Below are 25328 nucleotides of genomic sequence, written 5' to 3'. Positions count from 1 at the left end.
CCTGTTTTTCAACGATTACTGTATCATTTGTACTGTCGGTGCAGGGATCATTATTTATATTTTACTGGTGTGTCCAATGACTAGAAACTGTGTTTAGCTTATAACTTAGTTTATATGAAGAGCCTGAAAATGTTGATAACGGAAAATAAATGCATATCTATGAAAAAATATAAAAATCATTGAGACACAAGTTTCCCATGAATAGAAAAATTTAATCTAAAGTTTTTAATTACTCCTAAATTAATCTACAAATGCAATGAAATTCCATTTAAAATTGAAACTGAGGGCCAGGGACTTAGCTCAGTGGTTCTGGCGCCTGCCTCACAAGTGCAAGGTCCCGAGTTCGATCCCCGGTACCAAAAAAAAAAAATTGAAACTAAGTATTGTTCATGGTCATTTATAAGCTCAGTCTACAAATTCTTAAGGTAGACGAAATGGCCAAGGAAAGCTGAGACAGTTTTGGAAAAGGTGAAGGCTTCTTTCCTGATTGATTAAATGATAGTATGAAGTCAAATAATTATTTTGGTATACACTTTGCACCCAAAAATATCAACAAAACACAAAATAAAGTCAAGACAAGAAGTGGGGCCACAATAGATATTTAATCTTCAGCAGACAATCATAAAATCAGTGGATTCTTTAATAAACAGTAACACCAAAGTCAATCACCAGATGTAAAACTGATATTTTATTATTTGTCTCACCAAATGTACCATACAGGGAGATAAAAAGTTTATTATAGAAAATTTAAAATTAAAATTTTAGAACAAAATAATACATATATTAAATACTTGTAGAATTCTGTGGTCAAAAATTTCTGAAAGTAGAAATCAACAGTACAAAATTCAAAGAAAACTTATAAATTTTGCTTTCTTAGAATTCCAAACAGCTGAATGTCAAAAGAAAATCCAAATGTATTCTCAGTGCATATAAACAAAATTGGATTTTTATCTTGATAATACTAGAAAACTGCGAGGAACAGACACAGAACCCAATACAACGGGGTGGGGGGGAGCAATGATAAAAAAAATTCATAGATGGAAAAAATACATGTAAAAATCCATACTCAACATTTGAAAAGATGTGCCATCTCAGCAGAGATTGGGATGACACGTTTTGAAAGATGTGTCATCCATTCATATTCATCATATTGGCCATAGGCCAATCCCAAGAGTACCAAGAACTGACAAATGTGTAGACGTGGAGACAGCATACTGTTGGAGGAGTGTAAATTAGCTATTTTTAGGTAGGAACTTTTCACTGTCTAGTAAAGTTGAAGATGTACATATATTGACTGCAAGCAAGCCTAGTACTTCATTGTAAAAACCCAGTAGTTGGGTATGAAAAGACATAGGCAAAAATGTATACAAATATTTACATTAGTGTAATTTGCAGTAACTTACATAAAATGCAATATCAGTATACAAAGGAATATTATAAAGCAGCTTAAAAATTAACTAGAGACATGTATATCAACACAACAAATATGAAAACATAATATAAATTAAAGTGTAAATGGATAGACACAGTATAGTGGAAAAAGCAATATTATATATTTTTATGGTTTTGTGCCCATGTCATGAATACACACAAACTTGCATGGAAACGACCAAATTCAAGAGTAGTCATCTGTGGACAGTGAAGTGAATGATATCCCAGAGTAGATTCACAGTGCAATATACTGCTTCCTGAATAGCTGCCATGTGCATGGATAGCCATTATATTACTGTACATTTATTTTTGTATGACTGAAATAGTTCATAGAAAACGGGGAAAATAAAACTACCTGGATGATAGAGTTGGCTTGGGAATTAAATGAGATAATGCACATAAATATCTGGTAAATAATAAAAGTTGGTGAGATGGGGGTTGATTTTCTATCAAATAACAATAACCAGTTAGAATTTGTAGTGAAAAATGCAACATCAAAATATCTTGAAATATTGATGAAGGAAAACATTAAAAATTAAATCAGACCTGTAAAAAAAAAATCCACCAACTGGCAATTCTCAAGAAAATACATCTTTGCTTGCTTTGTATTGATTTTTACACCAGTTTCTCACTGTGAAAATAGGTCATTCAAAACAGAGAATTGGGTGGGTGATTTCCCTGACTTCTCAGCATTTTCTTTGTGGCAGAATTCTAGCTAGTGCTCCTGGGGAAATGTGGGGAATCCATCCAAAGCCCCTGGGAAATGGATTTTTTCTCCTAGTCTACGTAAGTGTGTGAAAAAGATTACACAGAAAATTTAAAAGAACCTGCTATCCCAACAGTGATGTCACTTACAGATTTGGATCATTATTTCCAAATTTTAAAGGCAAAAGTTTAAAAGAAGATATTCACAGCATATGTGTATATAAAATACTCAGCCTAACCAAAAATGCATATTAAAATAGTGATGAAAACCTATAATACACCCATCAAACAAAAAAATGTTTTGAGTCCAATTAAAACAAGTGTTGGTGAAAACCTGAGTGGGTGATACATCTGAATATGGGCATGGAGCAACCCTATACTTAGCCAGGTATCTATTCTATGGTGTTCTATTTCATCTGTGGAAGTAGCTAGAACTAGATCCTGGTGTGAATGAAGGCCGTGTGCTACATGCAAACCAGAACTACTCTCAAAGGCCAACAAGAAGAAGGGAAAGTTGTTACTGACAAAGATTTAGGAAAGGAAAAGCCCATACCCATGCCATTCTTAACTTTGGACACAAAAGTTTTACTGCTATTGGTATGTAGTATTCCAATGTTAAACAATAAAAGCACGAACAAAAACATCTATTCAAGTGCTCATAGCAGCATTACTCACAAGAATCTAAAAATTTAAATGATCCAGATGTTCTCAACTCATAAATGGATATAAATAAATGGTATACGTGGGAATATCATTAGGTCATGTTCTATATTGATAAACCTTGAAAATATTAGCCTCAGTGAAAGAAAGCCAAAGACTATAGGAACCAGCCTACGAGCTTGAACCTGACCAAGGGGTGATAAGGATGAAAAATAAAGAGACACAGAAATGGGTTAAAATCTGGGGGTCCAGGGGGCTCATATCTCCCTTTGACATAGAGCCCCAAATGACTGGTTCACCTTGATTTTATTCACTCAGACACGGGCACAAGCAAATAGGGTTTCACAGAATTCATCTGTCTCCCACCCTCCACGGTACTTCTCTGGGTGAACAACTTAATCTCAGGTGTTTTTACTTTTTCCTGCAGCAAGTTAGCATGCTTGCATGCCCTCTTTCTTCCCAGTGCTCACCGAGGAGGCCAATTAGGCCTCATTCTTCCTATCTGGTCTTTCCTAAAAGACCATGTATTGTATGAGTACATTTCTATGAGACATCAGAAATAGTGAGATCCACAGAGATTGAAAGTAGCTTAGTGTTTGGTAGGGTTGGCTTTAATGGGAATAGGAAATGACTGCTAAGGGGTGTGGGTTTCCATTTGGCAGTGTTGAAATAGTTTGGAACCAAAAACAGGTGAGGGTTGCACAATCCTGTGCATGTACTAGATGGCACTGAAATGCACATTTTAAAAAGTTAGCTTTAGATTTATAAATTACATTGCAATAAAACTCATTTAAATATAGTATTTGCATGGTAATTTAACTATATATGGTCATATTATAGCAACTTTAAACTTTGAAAGCTAGTGGATCAATTAAAAAGCATAATCAGTTGATTAGATACACTTGAGGAAAGAAATAATGTGCTCGAAGATAGATCCAGGGGAAATTGAACAAAACACACTAAGAAAAAAATATGAGAGATAATTTATGGGAAATGGAGAATAGAAAGTTGAAAAATGATAGTAAGAATTACAAAATGAAGAGGATATAGAAGAGGAATATTGTAAACAACTGCATTTTCTATGATTTCAATTTTTTCAAAAGGTAACACTACGCGCCTAATCTTTTTTTTTTGGTACACGGGGATTGAACTCGGGTCCTTGCGCTTGCGAGGCAGGCGGCAGAACCACTGAGGTAAATCCCCAGCCCCACTATGCCCAATCTTTACTTGTATAGTCCTTGAATTTACATTAACATGTTTTTTCTTAACTGGGCATGGTGGCATATGCCTGTAATCCTAGTACTCTGGGAGGTTGAGGCAGGAGGATGGCAAATTCAAGTCCAGCCTGGGCAACATAAAAATTTTGTAAGAATTTGACCTCAAAATTAAAAAAAAAAAAAAGAAGAAAGGAAGGAAAAAAAGGAAGGAAGAAAGAAAAAGAGACAGATGTAGCTCAATGCAAAGACCCTGGGTAACACACACACACACACACACACACACACACACACACAAACTTTATTTAGCAAAGTGTTTTATTAAAAAAAACCCTCAGCACCATCTGGTTGTCAGAATGGATAGCATGTTTTCCAGACCAATTAACCCCAACTCACAGTTCATGAAGTTAAATCATTTGGATAGAGCTCCCCTAGTGATTATAAAGCATCATGACCAGGTTTTGGTTCTCTCACCCAGCTTTTTCTACTTAAACGTGACTCAAGTAGAGTTAGTTGTGTTCCCTACAGTTCAGAACAGTAGGAAGGAACTGTGTCAGACTTGATCAACTCCCTGTTCTTAAACTGTTAGAGGTGCATGAAATTACCTTGAAAATTTCGAATTTAGTGACTGTCTAGGTAGGACCGCAAACCATTAGGCAGCATGAAGTGGTTTTTTTTCATTCACTAATTTTATTGGTACATTTTAGGTATACAATATGCTGACATTCATTATTGAGAATTTGTACCTTTACATAATATATCTTGGTTCTTATTTTTTCCCCATTTCCCTCCCCTCCCTTCAACCCCTCTACCCCTCCCTATTTACAATGACTTTATTTCCATTTTTTCCTTTTCTCATATTTATTACTTTCTTTTCTTTCCTTTCCTCTACCCCTCACACTTCCCCTTCCCCTTTGGGCGCAACTACTGTGGAAATCAGTATGGAGATACTTCAAAAAACTAGGATTAGAGGTCTTATTTGCCCCTGCTATTCCCCCTGCTGGGTATCTTCCCCAAAGAATTAAAAGAATCATACCACAGTGATATATGTGCACCCATGTTCACAGCAGCTCAGTTTGTAATAGCTAAAACTTGGAAACAGGCCAATTGCCCATCAACTGGAGAGTGGATAAAGAAAATGTGGTTTTTTGGTTTTTTTGGTACTGGGGATCGAATTTGGGTCCTTGCACTTGTGAGGCAGGCGGCAGAACCACTGAGCTAAATCCCCAGCCTGAAAATGTGTTTTTTAAAAATAAAATGGAATACTACTCAGCCATAAAGAATAAGAAACTAGAGATATTTATAGCTAAATGAATACACATTGAGGCGATACTCAAGTGAAATAAATAGGACATACATGTATAAATACTGAATAATTTCTCTGTTGGGAGCAATGCTACATAATTTTGGGGAAAAGTCATTTGATTAGGCCTAGTTCTCCTGCCCACAGGCCAGCTATGGCATTCCGAGACATAATTCCATTTTGGCCTCCAGTCACAACTGAGACCTCTATGATCCGGTGACGCTGTGTTGCTCCAGGACAAGATTACACCAGCTGAAGACATCCTGGGAGGAACAAATCTTCATCTGCATAGTTCCTCATTGATCTAGGAATTCCACAGCTCTCCAGTCATCTGTTACGTTTGTTTGACTGATGTCCAGTGTACTGAACTCTCTGTCTTGAGTCATGTGTTACATTTGTTTCTCCTGATGCACTGAATAAAAAGGTGCTGCAAGCTTGGGGACTTTCGCCTTTGCGGCCCAGAGCAACACTGATCAGGCCCAAAGCTCAGCTTCTTCCCAAAGTCTTATTTTTTCTACCTTTCCTATGTAATAAGTCAATTCACCTGTGCTGTCCTGGCTCACAGGAGACTAGGACTACTGCAGGGGTCCTAGTGACGTCCCCTTTCCCTGTTCCCTACATTTCTCTGTTGTGAGAAACTGAAAATGTAAATAAGGATCAAAATGTACAATAGATAATGTGAAATAGAAAGAAAAGGTCAAAAGTGGAAGGGGTAGGGGAAAGGAAAGAAGGGAAAAGAATAAATATGAGATAAAGAAAAACCAGAAACAAAGTCTTTGTAAATAGGGAAGGGTGGGCAGGAGAATGGGGGCGGGGGGGGGGGGGAAGAACCAAGATATATCATGTAAAGGTACAAATTCCCAATGATGGGATATTGTATACCTAAAATGTACCCATAAACTTAATGGAAAAAAAAGACACATTCTCTTAGCCAGCCTCAAGTGGGCAGCACAATGTTACTCAACAATGGTCACCATGCTGTATATTACGCCTCCTGAGCTTACCCGTCTGGTCCAATTGGAACTCTGTGCCCTTTCACCAAAGTCTCCCCATTTGATCACCCTCAAGCCCCTGGCAAGCACCACTCCACTCTCTGTTTCTATCAGTTCACATTTTCAAAATTCTACAGTCCACTGAGATCAGAAATGACTTATATTTCTCCATTTGGATTATTCCATTTAGCATAATGTCTTATTAAATTTTTTTATTTTAATGTAATACAATTAGATATTAATAAAGAAAATATAAAAACTGTCCTATGAAAAAATAATTTTCATAACAAAAATTATTAGAGAATAACCATGGTAAATACACTGTGGCTGTACCAAATGCTTCCTGATGGACATGGCTAAGCTGGGAGGAATAGATCACCAGGGATGTGGGTACTGAGGGTGGGCACCACCTGGCCCTTTACCACTCCATTCAGAGACGGTCTGCAGGCCGGGCCCAGGCCCCCAGTGGGACACACGCAGGAGGACAGCCTGAGGACTGCTCTAAAGTTGGGGCTGACCTCTTTGGGCTGTTGTCAGGAGCCTGACCTCTGGGTCAATTTGCAGACTGTACCCTGGAGAGCCTTGAGTCCCCTGGTCCAACTGTTGCTTCTGCCTTCTGACCCCTAAACACTGACTCTAGACTGGTCACCAAGACCCCTGGATCTCAAATCAGAACTGACACTCAGAATCTGTAATCTAACTGTGTTTGTGTTCCCAGACTATACCTCTGGCCAGAACCACACACAACTCAGACCTGTGGAACAGACAGTCACCAGAGCCACCAGCCTCCATACAAACACTCACAGGCTGCCTTCCTCCTAGAATAGCAGTGTCACTCCTGCACTCTCAGCCCCTCTCACCTTTGAAAGCCCTGGGAACCTGAAACTCTCCCCTGGGAATCACTCCCTGCTGTAGCAATGTCAATCTCCTTACTCTTAAAAAAAAACAACAAAAAAACCAATCCGGACCTCTGCTTCAGGAAATTAGACACAACCTGTCCCCTATTATTCCCATGAAAATACAATCAATACTCTGAACATCATGTATAAAGCAAGCGTAGGAAGACCCGGAAAGGTGGAGGATGGAAGACGGGAGCAGGGGGGTCCAGACCTTATATCCTTTGGTGACATGAGGGTTTGCTTTTTTCTTCTGTATCCCAGACTTAGACCTGAGGGACCTTGCAGGTGGAAATGCAATAGTCACAAACAAAAAAGACACAAGCAGAAGCCAGGTGTCTCTAACCACAGGGCTGGAAAAGGGGCAGCTCAGCAAGACAGCAAACTTTCTGAGAGAATTTTCAGTACAGTTGCACTGCTCCAGCCAAACTTCACAGAGTAATCTGCAGTGCACCTGCACCCCTTTCAGCAAAGATGCAGTGGTGAACCCAGAGGTTGCCCTCCCATGGAGGACTAACCATACCCAAACTAGATTACTGTTAGATAAGGCTAGAAGAGAATTGGGAATTTCCTCCTTATGATAGTTAACTGACTGTGTTAACATGAGGAAGAATTACCCAATTAAATTGGATCAGCATAATTCTGGCTGTGGCTGAAGAGGTTTACTGAAGACAGAAGACCCATGCTGGGTGTGAGTTGCAACAACTAGCAGGCTTCTCACCGGAATGAAATAAAATGGAAACAGAAAAGGAAGGCCCAATTCTGTTTCTTTGAAGGAGCTTCAGTCTTCACCTTCACCTTAGACACGGCCTCCTGGCTTCCAGCTCAGACTCTTCAGCCTCCAGCACAGACCCTTCAGCCTTCCATCACAAACCATTTAGCCTCCTGGTACAGACTCCCATGGGACAGTACAGTGAGCTGCAGACCTTCGACTGTATTCTTCGGATCTTCAGTGCACAGACAGCCCTTCTGCACATTTCCACACTTGAATCTGTGGAGTCACCATTGTAAGCCAATCTTGTAAATTCTTATATATTTGTATATCTTCCATTAAATTGGTTTCTCTAGTAAGCACTGACTGATATAGATTTTGGTACCAGAGGAGTAAGGTTGTTGCTGACATTACCTAGCAATTTGTTTCAGGAGCCTTTGAAAATGGCTTGTGGGAAGAGTTTGGAAAGGTTTGGAAATGCTGGCTGAAGAAGCAGCATTGGAATGCTGTAACTTGATAGGAGATTCTGGTCAGAACTCAGAAGAGCAGAATGCTGGTAGAAATGCATCCAGTGAAGACCAGGCTCAGGAAATTTCAGTTACGAAAAAAGACTGACTGCTTTGGCTGTTCGATTCCAGACTATGTGTGTCATGCTTTGCCAGAAAATCTGTCTGCATTTTGCTCTTGTCCAGAGAATTTGCCTGACACTGAGATTAAGAGCAGTGGACTAATTAATCTGGCAGAAGAAATATCAAGGAAGTCTAATGTTGAGGCAGTGGCATGTCTACTACTGTTGGGACGTTTTAGCCAGGTCTATGTTGAGAATCAGGAGCAAAGAGCCCAGGAGACTGATTTAAAATATGTTGAGTTTGGCCAGAAAGGAAGCTCCCATAAAGTTGCAGACTGCAAAGATGGAGCAGAAGATAACTTGTTTGCTGAGAAGGAACAAGGCAACAGAAAAAATGGCCTAAGGACATCACAAGAATGAGGAGGACCCCACCCTTTGCAGCCTCAAAATTCCAAAGACTTTGCTTTGAGAAGAGAGCCCCAGAGCAACATGTCCCAGAATGGTGCTCCACATTGGGATCATAGCACTCAGCAATCAAGGCCCTCAATCCCTAAAACCAAGAGAGAAGGAAGCCTGGCTACTGCTCCAGCTGGCAGCAGACTTTGGTGTCACCCACGTGGTGCTCGTATTAGATGCATGCAGAATGCAAGAGTTGTAGGGTCAGGGAAGCTTCCACCCAGGTGTCGGAAGAAGGCCTGGGAGGCCAGGCAGTGTGCCTGTGAGAGGGCAGTATGTAAAGTTGTGAGTGTGAAGCTAAAGGTGCATTGGAGAACCCACGAGGTTGGAGAAACCAGGAACATGAATCATCTGAAGAAAGCTACAAGGAATGAGCAAAGATGGCCCAAGAGAGAAGCCATGAGAGCTGAAACCACTGGCAGTGGCACAGAGGCAGAGCCAGCCAAGCCCTTTGGATGGAGTTCATATCTCACCGCGGATTACCACAGATGCTGGACATGGAACTATAAACATGGACATAATGTTTGCCCTGCTGGATTTTGGTCTTACTTGGGTTCCGTTCCTTCCTATCCCCTTATTTGTGCCTTTTGGAATGCAAATGTTTCTTTTGTGCCTTTGTATGTTAAAAGTATTTAACCAAAAATCTCAATGGAAAGGCACAATAACAGAATGGAGGAGTCACAAGAAAGGACTACTGAACAGTAAGAGAGAACAGTAGAAATGACTCGATCAGAAAGAAAAAACAGAGCCTCAAACACCTCGGGGACTTTACCAAAATCTCTAACATTCATGACATCGGAGTCCCAGAGGACAGGCAAAAGAGGACAAGACTAAAAAGTGCTTCACAAATTTGTCAAAAGGCAAAAATCTACAGACTCAAAAAAGATGAGCCGATCTCAAGCAAAATAAGCACAAAGTAACTTAAACAAGATATATGAGTCAAACTTTGTTAAACTGAAATCAAAGAAAAAGTCATGACAGCAGCAAGAGAAAACTGACACCTTACTTATGGGGGAAAGAATTCCAATGTGTTCCTCTCAAAAGCAGTGGCCCAACATTTCCAGGTGCCGAAAGAAAGGAAATGTCAACCCAGGCATCAGCACCCAGAAAAGGTGTCCTTCAGGGAGTCAAGACACTCTCAGATGGAAAATCTAGGAAATCTAGGAAAATATCTTTCCAACAGAGCCCCTCTCCGAGGAAGGCTGATGAAACTTTGACAAACAGAAAAATAAATGACTTCAAGAAGCCACCAACCATTAGGAAGGAAGAAAGAAGAAGGAGAGAATGCAATTATGGACAGATTGCCTTTCTCCTTTTCAGTTTTCTAAAATATGTTAGACAGTTGGAGTAAAAAGTATAACATTATCTAGTGTGGTTCTAACCACATGTAGAGGAAATGTTTAAGATAATTATGTTATAGCAGGCACAGAGGAAAGAGATGCAAAACCTTTCTTCATTTCACTTAAATGGGTAATACAGTATGATACAGCAGTACAGGCACAACACAACATCTAGAGCAACCACTGAAAGAACAAAGATACACTCAAAAACATGAGGGTAAGGTAATGGAATTCGAAGAAAAAGCTCATAGATAAACTACAGGAATGCAGGAAAAAAGAAAAAAATTTAAAAAGTCAGAACAAGTGGTAAACAAAAATAAGATAGCTGATTTGAGCCCTATCTGCTAAAGACATTCACAAAAGAGGACTTCCAGAACTGCATCAGGAAGTGAGAAGAACAGTGGGATAAGTCTGTTTGACATGAGGGAGAGTATTTTGAGGGGAATTAATGGGAATATGTCTTTAACAATAATAAATTTAAAAAATTTAAACATCCATTGTATTTTATTTTGCTTTTAAACAATTTATTTAACTGAAATGCCATAAACTGACTTCCATTTATTTTGATACATCTTGTCCCCAAGGTGATTTAGAGGATCTTCAAGCCAATATAAATGTTTCATAAATATTTGGCCATTTGAGTATACATCTGCACAATACCTCACATCTTTCAGCAAGAAAAACACTGAAGAGTAAAGACCTGACACAATTGACTGGGTATAACGAGAATCTGCTCCAAATATTTGCTTCTCTGAGGTAAAGGCACCACACACCTGTTCAATTAAGAAAACCATCCTTACAACACAGGATGATTTTTTATTTTGAAGTAGGGATTAGGGCATTCAGCCGCTAATTAGGTGCTGCATGGCAGAGCTACATCCCCAGCTTATGCCATGAATTCATAGGGAATAGGTTCCAACAACTCAGGCTCCTTCCCATTGGTTCTCACAAAGTGTGGTTCTCTGGGTGGGGCAGGCTGGTGCTTCAGTTGAACCCAGGTACCTTTCTCTTTGACTTCCTTCCTTTTCTGATCATTTTCCTTAACCCGTTTCAGGAAGCTATCTCAACTCTTTGAGTGTTTAATATGCTCAATATGCACATTAATTCTCTTGGCAAGTATCTTGCCCTTAACTTGCTTGTTTACAACAATGCCAACAGCATGCTGGGTAACACTGTAGACTCTTCCAGTTTTGCCATGGTAACATTTGTGTGGCATTCCTTTTTGAACAGTACCCATTCCCTTGACGTCTACAATATCACCCTTTTTGTAGATTCGCATGTATGTGGCCAAAGGAACAACCCCATGTTTTCTAAAAGGCCTAGAGAACATATACCGAGTTCCCCTCCTCTTCCCCTTTGTGTTCGTCATTTTGGCAAATTACTGGAAGGTGGCGGTTCCGGCCGAGAGCATCCATTGTATTTTTTAATGGTGCAGCTTAAAGCCCTTGTACCTATGCATCTTTTTGGTACCGGGGATCAAACTCAGGTCCTTGCACTTGCGAGGCAGGCGGCGGAACCACTGAGCTAAATCCCCAGCCGTACTATGCATCTTAACACTCCTTTCCTCAGACTTGCATGTAGCCCACACAATGAACCTAAGCAAAATCATGTGTATAGAATCATTAGTTAACATCATTTACCCTTTGAATGCAGGGAACTGACCCTCTCTACCCCTTGAATGAAAGTTTGAAATAAATCCCATGGATTTGGGGAAAATTCCTGCCATTACAGTCTTGATTCAGGAATCAAAATGTCCAGTCCCAGCTGGAGCTCAAACTGTCACATGCTCTATGTGGACAGCTGCTCCCTGCAGAGGGCCTGCAGCAGTTGGTACTTTCCCTAGGAGAGAAAGGGAGGGCCTCTCCATTTCCCTATGTCCAGAACTGTTTCTCACTTCTCACACTGCATTGAGGTTGAAGACCCCAACACTGTCGAAGCAGGGGAGGGAAGATGAGGGGGACAGGCCAGTCCTTTCTTAAGTGCTGTTGATTAGAGATAATCTCACCTCTAGCCTGTCAGGAACATTCTTTTTTTTTTTTTTGTATTAAATTCTTTTACTGGTACATTGTAGGTATACAACACAATTACATTTCTCATTGGGAACTTGTGCCTTTACATGATGCGTCTTGGTTCTTATTTTTTCCCCATTCCTAGCCCTCCCTTCATGCCCTCCACCCTTCCCTATTTACAAAGACTTTATTTCCATTTTTTCCATTTCTCATCATTTTTCCTTTCCCTTCTTTCCTTTCCCCTGCCCCTCCCACTCCCCTACCCCTTTGGACCTTTTCTTCCTATTTTGCATTACCGATTATTCATTCTAATCATTGGTACATTTTTAGGTATACAATACAATGACATTCATCCTTGGAAATTTGCACCTTTACATAGTCTCTCTTGGTTCTTATTTTTCACGCTTGCCCAGCCCTCCCTTCAACCCCTCCATTCCTCCCTATTTACAAAGATTTTGTTCCTATTTTTCCATTTTCTCATATTAATCCCAATCCCTTCTATCCCTTCCCCTAGCCCTCCCACTTCCTTCCCCTTTGCCCCTTTTCTTCCTATTTCATATTACCTATTATACATTTAGTCCTTATTTACACTTTCAGTTTCTCACACCAGAGAAACTATTTGGTATGTATACATGTGTGTCCTATTTATTTCACTTAAGAGTATCGCCTCAATGTGCATCCACTTAGATATAAATGTCTCTAATTTCTCATTTTTTATGGCTGAGTAGTACTTCCTTTTATAAAAAAACCACATTTTCTTTATCCAGTCTCCAGTTGATAGGCATTTGGGCTGTTTCCAAGTTTTAGCTATCACAAACTGTGCTGCTATGAACATGGGCGCACATATATCACTGTGGTATGATTCTTTCTAATTTTGGGGGGAAGATCCCCATTCCTGCCAATCTTATGCAGAGACTCAATGAGAGACACCCAGAGTGCACTGCACATCCTTAAAAAATCTGAGAATCTGATTTACCTGTGTGCTTTTTATTTCCTTGCCATCCCAACACCATTTCCCTGTTCATGCCACCTTTCTGTTTCTTTTGTTACAGACCTTCCCTGAGCGCAGCTTCCCATTATCTTCAATAAAGGTAGCTGCTTTTCTTTTACCATTAGATGCACACTTGCAATTCCTTGCTTGCCATGCACAAGAACCTGCAATCTATATCTCAGATCCATCATGCAGTATCACAATTATGCCTCTTCAATATTCATAGTAGTTCAGATAATATACATCCATGAAGGAAAAGAAATACATTTTCAGGGTAACAACATAATAGAGAATTTGGACACAATAACCTCTAAGACCATTTTACAAAGATACTTTTGAAATAGGAGATTAGGGTATGGCAAAGCTGGCTAGAGTAGTAGCCCTGACCTGTCAATTACAACATCCTGGACACATGCACAGAACAGTTCCCAGAGCTCATGAGAACTCGAGCAGGTTTTCAATAGGATAGTCTGGACCTGACATGAGCCTAAGTCTTGGGATCTAAGCATGGCCTCTTGGAACCCAGATGCAGAGGAAGTTCTTGTGGGTTTCCTGGAGATCTGGACAGCATAAAAGGACACACCAATGAAGAGCTTGCTATTTTAACATTCCATGATAGCCACACTACGTTTCCCAGACTCAGTGTGTACTTTAATTTTGCTTTTACTCTCTTTTTCTCTTTACTTGGCCCAAGCTCAGTCTGCAGAGTCAGTTTCTTCCCTACTCTTCACTTTTACTTTCTCAAATAAACTTTTTCACCATATTTTTTGCTCGTTTCTCCAAGTCTTTGTTCGAGATGAGAAGAACATGGAATCTAACTCCAGAGGGAGAGACAAGAACCTGGTAACATTTAGTTGGCAAGCCACTCTTCAAAGCAAGTATCCAGTAACACTTTGAAATTTAAACCAGAATATTAACCAGAATAACTGTAATTGCATTACAGTGAATATCAAATCTCAATGAATTAACATCATAAAGACATATTTCTTGCTCTCAGTTCTTTTTCAGGAGTAGAAAGCAGACAATCCTATAGAGTACTAAAGTTCATCTAAACTGACAAAAGGATTTGGTCACTTATGCACACTTTTCACTCACATAGTGAATAAAGGCCTTTGTAGAATGTGAAGCTTGAATGTACTCTTCTTCAAAAACAGAAAATGGGTGCAGAGGATACAGAAACCGGGAAAGGCTTAAAGGTGGCCGGATGAGCTGTTTGGTAATGTCCTGCTTTAGTTCTGCCACTTGGAGCAGGAAATTGGGTGATACAAGGAAATATGCTCCTTGACTTCTTAAAATGCCATAAGTTATACACAATTTCAGAGTTTTGTAAATCAAAATTTGATTCAGAGTAATGAAAAGAATAATGTTTAAGTTAATTCTTAAAAGTAGGTCAGAGGTCCGCGCCCCTCTGTCTGGCGATGCAGCGGGAGAGTTGCGGGCCCCGGGCGGGGACCCTGGCCTGGCCTCCGCAAACCCGGAGCCGCCATGGGAGCCAGGGCGGTGCGAGCCCGCCGCTTCCTGCTCGGCCTTTATCTGGTGGGCTTCCTGGATTTGTTTGGGGTCAGCATGATCATCTCTTTGTTTGTTTGTTTTTTTGGTTTTGGGGGGCTTTTTGGTACCGGGGATCAAACTCGGGTCCTTGCGCTTTGGGGGCAGGGGGTGAAACCACTGAGCTAAATCCCAGGCCCAGTCATCCCTTTGTTGGGCCTTCATGCCAGGTCACTGGGAGCAAGTCCTACTGTGGCGGGCATCGTGGGCTCCTCCTACGGCATTTTGCAGCTCTTCTCTAGCACGTTGGTGGGCTGCTGGAGCGACGTGGTGGGAAGATGCTGCTCCTTGATGCTGTGCATTCTGCTCAGTGCCCTGGGCTATCTCCTCCTCGGAAGCCTCCACCAGCGTGTTCCTGTTTGCCCTGTCTCGAGTCCCTGTGGGTATTTTCAAGCGCACCCTCTCCATCTCCAGGGCGCTGCTCTCTGATCTGGTGGTGGAGAAGGAGCGGCCTGTGGTGCTGGGCCAGTTCAACACAGCCTCGAGCACAGGCTTCATCCCGGGCCCGTGCTAGGCGGTTACCTGGCTGAGCTGGAGGGCGGCTTCCGCCTCACTGCACTCGCCTGCTGCTCTGTCTTCCTGCTCAACGCCGGTCTCGTTTGGCTCTTTCCTTGGAGAGGCACGGAATTCGACAGGACAGAGAATGGCCCAGGACGGGTTAAGGACCAGGCACTGTCGAGGACAGACTGTGAGCCTGAAGGAGCAGCCACCAGCCCCACGGCCACAAGGACGGCTCCACCGGGGCCCTGGGTGGAGGTCAGGTTGGCTTTGGGGGATGCACAGAGCCTGGTGTGCTCCGAGATGGGAGACATCTTCCTTGTGCGCCTACTCATGGGGCTGGCCATGATGCTGTGCCACAGCAACTTCGTCCCGGCGCTGGAGGAGTGCTTTGGGGTGTGGCCTCGGACCTCAGGCTACCTCACCAGCTATAGCAGTGCCCTGGGTGCCCTGGCAGGCCTCACCCTAGGCCCCATCCTGCACCTCTATGGACACAGCTTGCACACGGCCCTGCTACACTCCAGTGCTCTCACCTGTGCACTGCTGCTGCTCCATGCCTCGGTTGGCCCTGTGGCCCTGGTGGTCCTGACCTCTACACTCCTGTCCTTCTCCACTGCTGTTGGCAGGACTTGTGTCACTGACCTACAGCTGACTGTGGGTGGTGCCCGCGCAAGCGGCACTGTCATCGGCGTGGGACAGTCAGTGACTGCTGTAGCCCGCATCATTGCCCCTCTCCTCTCAGGAGTGGCCCAGGAGTTCAGCCCCTGTGGGCCCCCGGTCTTGAGGCTGACTAGCTTAGCCTTGGTGGCTGTTCTTATAATGTTGTTCAACAAACCTCACTCCGGGGGTGCTGGGAGTGGGAAGTTAAAAAGTGAGTGGGACACACTTGGACAGTTGGCAGTGTCCAGTCAGGGCCAGCGGCCACAATGAGAAAGGAAGGATGGAAAGGGCCAAGGGTGTAAGTGAGTCATTTGTATGTGGCATGCTCTAGCCATGCAGTTATGTTTATGGGACAATTGGAAGTCACAGGGACACTTGGAAAGTGAGGATTGGTCCAAAGCTTTGCCAAGAGGGACCATGTACAATGTTTACCTGAAATAGTCTCTTCTGGACCACATGATTAAAGCTTCCAGGTGAAAACAAGTTCCTAGCTGCATAAGAGGGAATGGCAGTGGAACCACGGCTCTCCGTGTGTGGGAGGAGGAAGAAGCCATGACCACATGCCCACCGAGAAGTAGGCCAGCACATTAGGGACACACTGGTCCCCTGGAGCTTCCCATTGTGACAGTCCTAGAGAAGCTGCTGGATTAAACCAGCCTGCAAAGCCAGGCCTGGTAGCACACACCTGTAATCCAGCCCTGAGAGATACTGAAGCAGGAGGATTACAAGTTCAAGCCCAGCCTGGACAACTTAGCAACTTAGTGAGATCCTGTCTCAAAAGGGCCAAGGCCCTGAGTTTAATCCCCAATACCGAAAAAAAAAAAAAAAAAAAAAAAAAAAAAACCCAAAAATGAGCATTTTTATGCAGATTAAGGGTCCATGGTATTCCATACATGCCATCTAGGAGAAGCAGGGTTCCCTAGGGTTCATGTTCAAAGTCATGCCCTTTATTTCATTTTAATTTTGTGCCCAGAAAGAGCCACAAGGAATGTTGGGCCTGCCTTTTCCCGAGCCTTCTCTAAACTTCCACTTCATTAGCAGCACCCAGGGGGCCAGGGCCAGGCCCTGAGAAAGGGCTGTGCCAACTCAGGGAGGCACAGGCTGGGCACGCTGACCATTGTGGCAACATTGATGAGATTAAGAACAACAAAGACCCCTTCTTCACAAACTGTCAAGGTCCACATTCCTTTTGATCCTCTTAATTAGTCCACTAAGATATTATTCCCATCTCCAACTGAATGCACATGACATATGATGGTAAATGAAATTTTAATACACTAATTTGTTGCAATATTAATATTTATTGTTTGTAAATTCCATAGTTTGAGAAATTCCATGTGTAGGGTAAACTTAAGTATTTATGACCATTAGAATTATGAGAATTAAAATTAAAGAAAAAAGTAAGTCAGAAAGCAAGAGTGATTTTTTTTTTTGGTACCAGGGATTGAACTCAGGACCTTGCGCTTTCAAGGCAGGCTATGGCACCACTGAGCTAAATCCCTGGCCAATAGTGATTTTTAAAAGAGGATAACTATAGAGAGGACCTTGAATGAATAAAGCAATCCTAAATACTTGACTTATTTATTAAATACCATTCCAAAAGAAGTGAGATTTCTTCAGAAAACAATAGTGAAAGTGTAAAAAATAGTTTAGTTAGCTTATGAGTGATACAGCTAGTTAGGGAAGGGCCTGAAATAGAGTTGGGTGATCAGCCATACTGATAAGAATTAAAATAAGAATTTTAATTCACTAGTTGACTAGACAGTGAGCTAGTACTTGGGCCCAAGAATGAACTTCCTCAGGCAACACGGAATGCAGCCATCTCCCTACTGAAGAAAGTTGCAGTCACTCCCTACTAAAAGGAGTTTCAGCCCCTCCTTACTAAGCTCACGCGTTCCAGGAATTTAAAGTGAAAAATAACCCATTTTTCTTTAAAATCTCAGTTTCCTTTAAACCCTACATGTTGAGTAACTGGGTTAGAGAGCATAAGTTCCAATTGGTTATTTTAAATTCACAGAGCCACCTGTGATAGGTGGCCACTAAATAATCAAGCAATTCCTGGGCTCCATTTATCCAGACAAAGTCTGGACTACGGGGCCATATAGAAATTCTGTTTTCCAAATTCCCCTCCCGGAGAAACCAGGAGCCTTTTTCTCTTCTTCTCTTTATATCCAATAAAAACTCTCCTATCTTCTTCCTTTTGGTTTGTAAATTAATTCCTTGATGTTGTAAGACCATAAACTAATTTTTCATAAAATCAACATTTCAAAAGGACATACTATAAAGATTAAAATTTAGCATACTTAATCAAGACATACCTGTATTTATAATATGTAAATTTTAAGAATAAAATTTGAAATTTGAAAATGAAAACTCTCTTTTTCACTCAAGTACAACTGGGCTCTAATTGTGTAATCATCTTCCACTGAACTGTGTAATCATCTCCCACTGTTTGTCAGTTATGGCATCAATATCCCCAAATCTGTATGACTCATGCTAAATTTCTTTCTCTATCCTTCTGAGACAACTGGTCTATCTTCCCAGTTTCCTTATTTAAAACCTCAGTACAACTTTTGATTTTGTCCTTTTTCTTCCACTGACCATGTCTTCTATCTCTCTTATTCATTCCAACCTGCACAGTCCAATGTTCCGATTCTAATTTAAATCATCTCTACCTCACTTGTGCATTATTGCAAAAAGTTTTCTAATTTCTGGTCTCACAACACATCAATTATTATTAAACACATTAGACAAATGGTCCTTGAAACATGGTTCTGAGACAGGATATTAGGGCATGGCAGGTTGGCTGGAAAATGGGATGTAACCTGTCAAATTACATACTGAGCCAGAATGGAGGCTAAAAACAGAATATAATCTGATATGAAACAAAGTCTGAGCTATAGGATGTGACCTATCAATCATGGCTGGGATGTATGGGTAGAGCAACTTCCAATGTGCCAGATTTGAGAGAATGTAAACGACTGCAGCCATTTATTTCAGCACCACTGCAATCTTCCTGTTCTGCTGCCTTTCTGTGTCTACAATGGCCTGTCCTGCTTGCAGAACATATTTGTTCTTGCTCTTCTCTTTTCTTCACTCTTACCATTTATTCCTTTATTTAAAGCTGTGTTTACCTGATCATCAGTTGTCCCATCCAATTCTTTGGGCAGGACAGAAAGAGCCTGGAACCACTGGACACTGCACCATCTGGCAACAGTTCTATCATATCATCGTTCCTTTACAAAGCTTTCCTGCCTCTCTATTACCTACAAAATGGACTCTAGTGGTCCTCAATGCATGAAGCCCTCCACGATCTAGTCTCACACACTTCAAAACCTTGTTTCTTTCTGTTCCTTTCGAGGCACCCTGCACCCCACACTCCACACAAACTCAGTCAATAAACACTCCTCAGATGTGATTAGCAGTCACTGGCAGTACCTTTACTTTCTGCTCCTACTGTTCCCCAGGTGCTGTCCACAGTGTCTGAAATAGCTGCTCCTTCAGCCCCATTTCTAATTTTCCAAAGCTTCTACCGCTTTCATCACTCCATTTACCATGAAGGCTACTATTATAGACTGGCGAAGGAAACCATTAAACTGAATAGTTTCAAAATTGGTTTCCGAACTGTTGCCTGATAATCAGCATAGGATTCACTGGCTTGATTCAGAGGGAAATTGTGAATCAGCAAAGTGCAGTCCTAATGTCAACACATGACACCAGGTCAGGTAATGCTAAATGCCAAGAGTTGACAGCCAGCTGCCGGTCACTTCCACTGCTGGCCATCACCATCCAATGTCAGCTTGTGCTGGACAGTGTGGGTTGACTCTGCTGGGTACTGAGTCTCTGGGGCTGATATTCACTGGCTGTTGGTCCCTAGAGTTCTTTGGTATTGACATTTCTGAATGTTTGTTCATCTTTCTTTGGAAACTAACCACTCTGTCCACACTACTCAGAACAAAAATCCTAAGTAGATTTACAGGTCTTTTGAAGCCAACACTACCAGAGAAATAAATTGCAAGAAGGTTTACAGGAACACCAAAGTGAGTCTTTATTGTAACACAGCCTGTATGACAGTACAGGGGGGGCCAGCACACAGGAGAGGGCCCTCCTAGACTAAAACCCCAAATGGGAGCTGCTACTTATGTAGCAGCTCACAGGCCTATTACAGTGAGGGTGAGGGCTGAGCCCTGAAAATCTTCTGGAAGGCTTACTGTGAATGTTGTGTATGCAAATAAGGGGCCCAGATCCCTCTTTTACTGATCTTAGGCACTACAGGGTATCCTCTCTGTTCTCAAAAAAGCAACCATATCCTCTGAAGTGGCAGGAGTGGGATAGGAGCAGCATGCTGCCTGCCTGGCTGCACTCATGTTTGAGTGGGGAATGGCAGTTTGATAGCCAGGAAGGACACCAAAGCAAGCTGTTCCAGTCCATTAGGGTCCAAGGGGGAGCAAATGGGAGGAGCAGACAGCCACACCCCCTCCATCTGGCAGGGGGGAAATGAGCCAGCTGCTTCTATCTGTCTCAAAATCAGTAACACACCACCAGATTTCCACCTCTATACAGTCTGATGGAACTGGCATGGAGGAGAACTCATGAGATTTACACACACACACACACACACACACACACACAGAAACACGAGATTCTCTTTGTGAATCTTTGGGAACAAACACTAGCCTGAGTATTTGCAATATCCCACATGAAAAACGAACACTGAGAAAGACTATTACTCATCCATTAGATTTGACTGAATGTGTGCATGTGTGTGTGCACATATACACATGCACATAACCTAGCTAACAGAAACAAAACCTGTTTGTTTTATGATGTAGAATATTGCTAGAGTTTAGATCTCAAGTGACACAAAAGTCTCATGTTTTAGGGGCTTGTTCCAAAGTTTGGCACTGTTGGGAAATTTTATTAGGTGGGGCCTAGTGGGAAGTTTTAGGTCATTAAAGACATACTCTGGAGTGGGATCCTAGGACTCTGTCTTTTCCTCTTTCTCTTTTGCATCCTGGCCATGAGGCGATCCGTTTTGCCCACACACAGGCACAAACACACACACACTCTCCACCCTGATGTGCTATCTTAACAAAGCCCAAGAGCAACAAAGCCAGCCACTTATGTATTGAAACCTCTAAAACTGTAGCTAAAATAAACCTTTTCTCTTTATAAGTTGTCTCATGTATTTGTTATAGCAAAGAACGGCTAACACGGATGCTGTTTGGTTAGTGAAAGATTATAGTCTTTGTAACAATCTCCAGGAAAGGCCTGCCCCATCTCCTTCTCATACATCAAGACGACTACAGCCCTATCCTCTCTCAGCCTGATGTTGCCCTCAATAAGCAATTATCTTGTACTCATCACTTTGCCCCCTCTCCCGTGTGCTGATTATTTAGGCACATGTCTTAATAGACCGAAAGTCTCACTAAGAATCTGGAAAACAATTGCTGATGAACTTGCCTGAAATAAAAAGCATGAACAAAACAACTTTATAAGATAGATTATAACAGCCATCCAGATAATTGTAATTGCCTTCTCACTGGCATCCCAGTTGCCACTTCCCATTTATTTGTAACTCAGCCACCACAGTAGTCTTTTCAAGACTGAGAGTATCACTTCTCTATGCTAAGTCTCCATGGCTTCCTTACTCACTAGGTACAAGCCCAAGTCCTTAGAATGGCCTGCAAAAGCAAGCTCCTTTCTAATCTCATGTCCTATTGTCCTTCCTCCTCTCTCTCTGATGCACCTACAGCAGTCTTCTGCCCCTCAGACACAACCAGCATGTGCCTGTTCATCCCTCCTCCTAGAGCAGGATTGCTTCACATAACTGAATGGTTGATCCCCTTGCCACCTCCAGACCTCTACTCAAAGGTCACTTTATCACTGAGAGATTTCTCCACCCATTGTCCTTTTATCATTGCATTTAATCTGTGTGACACTTATCCATCTCCAATACTATACATGCATTTCTTCAGTCACTGCTTCTCCTGGAGTGTGTGGCTGCACTGCAGAGGAGGGAGAGAGGCTGCTTGGGAACTGAGAGGCACGTTGGCTGGAAGTGCAAGAGCCTTGGCCCACCTGCCTCTGTTTCTGGCAAAGCTCTCTTACGGTGCTTGCCTGCATTGCCCTCTGGCGGTCATTCAAAATCAAGCAAACACTGTTCTGTAGTTACTGATGCTGCAGTGGATTGTTATCAGGTCCTCCTATTCTGTGTGTTGGAAACCTGGCAACAAACAAAAGACCCAAAGGCCTCTACACCTGTGGGTTTCACAACAAACACTGTGGACAGAGAAGCATGAGAAATGTCATCACAGTAACCCAATCCTAAAAATCTTGACTGTGAGAAATCCCAGTTCCTCTACAAACAAATTGCATGTCAAGACAGATAACAGAAGGGGAAAATTAAGAGATGCATTAGACATACATCAATCAATGTAATGTATGAATGTTTCTGGAATCCTGATTTTTGTAATGTAAAAAGTTCTGTAAGACAATCAGGACAGTTTGAACACTGACTGGATTTTGGTTGAATGTAGTTGTTCTAATTTTTTAGATGTGTCACTTTTTAAAAAGAGGACCCTTATTTTCTGAAGATACACAGTAAAACATTTATGGATGAAATAATAGTATGTCAGAAATATTCTTCAGTTGACCTGTAGAGTTGAAGGGTTAGACGAATCCAGACTTCCAAGAATGGAAGTAGCAAATGAGGTATGTGAATGTTCATTATATTGTGTATTCATTGTGCCACTTCTGCCCTTTTAAAAACATACTTTAAATTCTGTATAAAAGATAAAGATAAACTAGGCACTGGAAGGATAAAAGTCTGTAGAGACATAATAAACGCTCTTATTTTTCCATATTGTATGAGTCAGTGCTTACAAGAGAAACAGATTTAGTGCAAGAGACACAAATATATAAGAATTTGCAAGATTGGCTTACAATGGCCACCTACAGAGTCAGATGTGGAAGAGCGCAAAAGGTCTGCACCCTGGAGATCCGAAGGATCCAGTCGAAGGCCTGGAGCTCACTGTACTGTCCTGTGCAAGTCCATATCAGGAGGCCAAAGGGTCTGGGATGTAAGACCGAAGAGTCTGCCCTGGAAGGCTGAAGATGATGTCCAAGGTGAAGGTGAAGACTGGAGCTCCTCCAAAGAAACAGAAGCAATCCTTTCTTCTTCATTTCTCTTTTATGCCATCAGTTGACAACCCATCCTCAGGTGGGTCTTTTGTCTTCAGTAAATCCCCTCACCCACACCCAGAACTATGCTGATTTAGTTGGACATTTTTCACTCAAGTTAACACAATCAATTAACTATCACACATGTTATACAATGTATATCTGTCAACATTTTTACTTTGGCAACACTCAAAGTTTATTTTCTGCTTCTTTACTTTCATGTTCTATTTTCTACATTAAACACATTTGCTATAGAAGAAACTGATGATTAAATCTGCTATTTACTTGTATGTAATTTTTCTTATTATCAACATCAGATTTTTTAAATGAATTTCAGTTTGACAGAAAAAGTGTAAGTATACATTAGAGAGAGAAACTTGTATCTATGAAAATTTTTAGAAGATTGAAGAATTGAACCCAATTGTGAAACTCCCCTAATCTTTCTCTGAGCTCATCAAACTCACTCATCTAACAGGGCAATCTTCACAGATCCTGGTGAGCTGCAGACCACCACCTGAGGGCATCTGGACATGCAGATGATGGGGCTGAGACTTGAGTGGACTTGATGAGAGCTGGCTCCCTAAATTTTCCTTTGAAGAGCATGAGTGTGGCTGGCTTTTTGGATTGCTGTATAAAGTTGTAAGTGTTTGGATATGTATTTTCTGGACACATCATAAAACTGATTTAAGCAACTCCCATGTAATTTTTATATATAATTTTGTATATATTTTAATAGCCAACTTAGGAAGTAGACTGCAACACTTGCAGTGGACCCTCAAGTTACGACTGGCCTCACACAGGAACAACTTGGGTTATGACTAGAATTCCAGTTTTAACTTATGACCAAAGTCTTGAGTTACAACCTGGATGATGGTGGCTTGTGCAGTAGAAAACAAAGACTCATGATGCCAGAAAAGCGTATGTAAGCAACAGTATGCACCCAGATGCACAGTTGTAGATGTGATTTGAGTCAATACATATGTAATTGCTATGATTACTGCCATCATAATGGCCCCAAAAAGGTAGAAAAGAAACTAAGGAAGGTATACAAAGGAATTACAATTGAAAAGAAGGAAACTGTAGAAAAATATAAGAGTGGTGTTCCTGTGACCAATCTTGTTAATATGTACAGCATGTTGAAATTCAACATCTTGATAATCTTAAAGAGAAAAGATGAGTATAAGAAAGTTAGCACTGCTAAAGGTGTTACTCAAATTAGTAAGTCAACAGTGTTAGATAAGGTAGAAAGACTATTATTAGTGTGGATAAATGCAAGGCAGGTGGCAGGTTATAGCCTACTTGAGTTTATAATTTGTGAAAAAGCAAGGGCTCTAAATCCAGATCTCATAAAGGATAATCCATCAACAAGTAATAATGGTGAAACATTTCATGCTAGTAAAGGGTGGTTTCACAATTTTAAAGCGAGACTGAAGTTTATAATCTAACTAGGCATGGTGAAGCAGCCAGTGACGATAAAAGGGCTGCTGAAAATTACATACACGACTTCAAAAGAATGACACAAAGAAATGGCTTTTGCTCTCATCAAGTTTTCAACTGTGATGAAACTGACCTTTTCTGGAAGAAAATGAGCAGGAGAACATACATTTCCCAAGAAGAAAAGAAAATTCCAGGGCACAAGGCTATGAAGGATAGGGTAGCCTTATTACTACATCCCAATGTAAGTGGTGACCTCAAGATAATGCCTCTGTTGGTTTAGATAAATCCCCTGAAACCCCTAGAGTGTTCAGAAAACAAAAAGTCATGAAGAATAAGCTGGGGGTCATGTGGAGATCTAACACTAAAGCCTGGGTAACAAGACTACTTTTTCTGGAGTGGATCAGGGAGGCTTTCTGTCCTAATGTTAAGAATATCTAGAGGACAAAGGGTTACCACTCAAGGCTCTCCTCATCATGGACAATGCTCCTGCTCACCCATGAGATTTGGAAGAAAAAATTGGCTGAAGAATTCCCATGGCTCTCAGTTGAGTTCCTCCCACCTAATACAACTCCTCTCCTGCAGCCTATGGATCAGCATATTATAGCTAACTTTGAGAAGCTATACATCAAGGAACTGTTCCTGAAGTGCTTCTAGATGGTCTCAGATGCAGATTTAACCCTTAAAGAGTTTTGGAAGGAATATTACAATGTCCCTTCCTGTGTGGGG

The 25328-nt window shown here is 41.5% G+C and overlaps 2 pseudogenes; one reads left to right on the top strand and one right to left on the bottom strand.

The window, feature by feature from the left end:
- Nucleotides 1-10991: 10991 nt before the first annotated feature.
- Nucleotides 10992-11705, bottom strand: LOC106007697 (large ribosomal subunit protein eL21 pseudogene; annotated as a pseudogene).
- Nucleotides 11706-14695: 2990 nt separating this feature from the next.
- Nucleotides 14696-17938, top strand: LOC101716222 (solute carrier family 67 member A2 pseudogene; annotated as a pseudogene).
- Nucleotides 17939-25328: the final 7390 nt, after the last annotated feature.

This window comes from Heterocephalus glaber, unplaced genomic scaffold, assembly GCF_053883595.1.
Source record: "Heterocephalus glaber isolate CG9 unplaced genomic scaffold, H.glaber_assembly_v1.0 deba00000818, whole genome shotgun sequence".
NCBI lineage: Eukaryota > Metazoa > Chordata > Mammalia > Rodentia > Bathyergidae > Heterocephalus > Heterocephalus glaber.
This window is presented reverse-complemented; position numbering and strand designations above follow the sequence as displayed.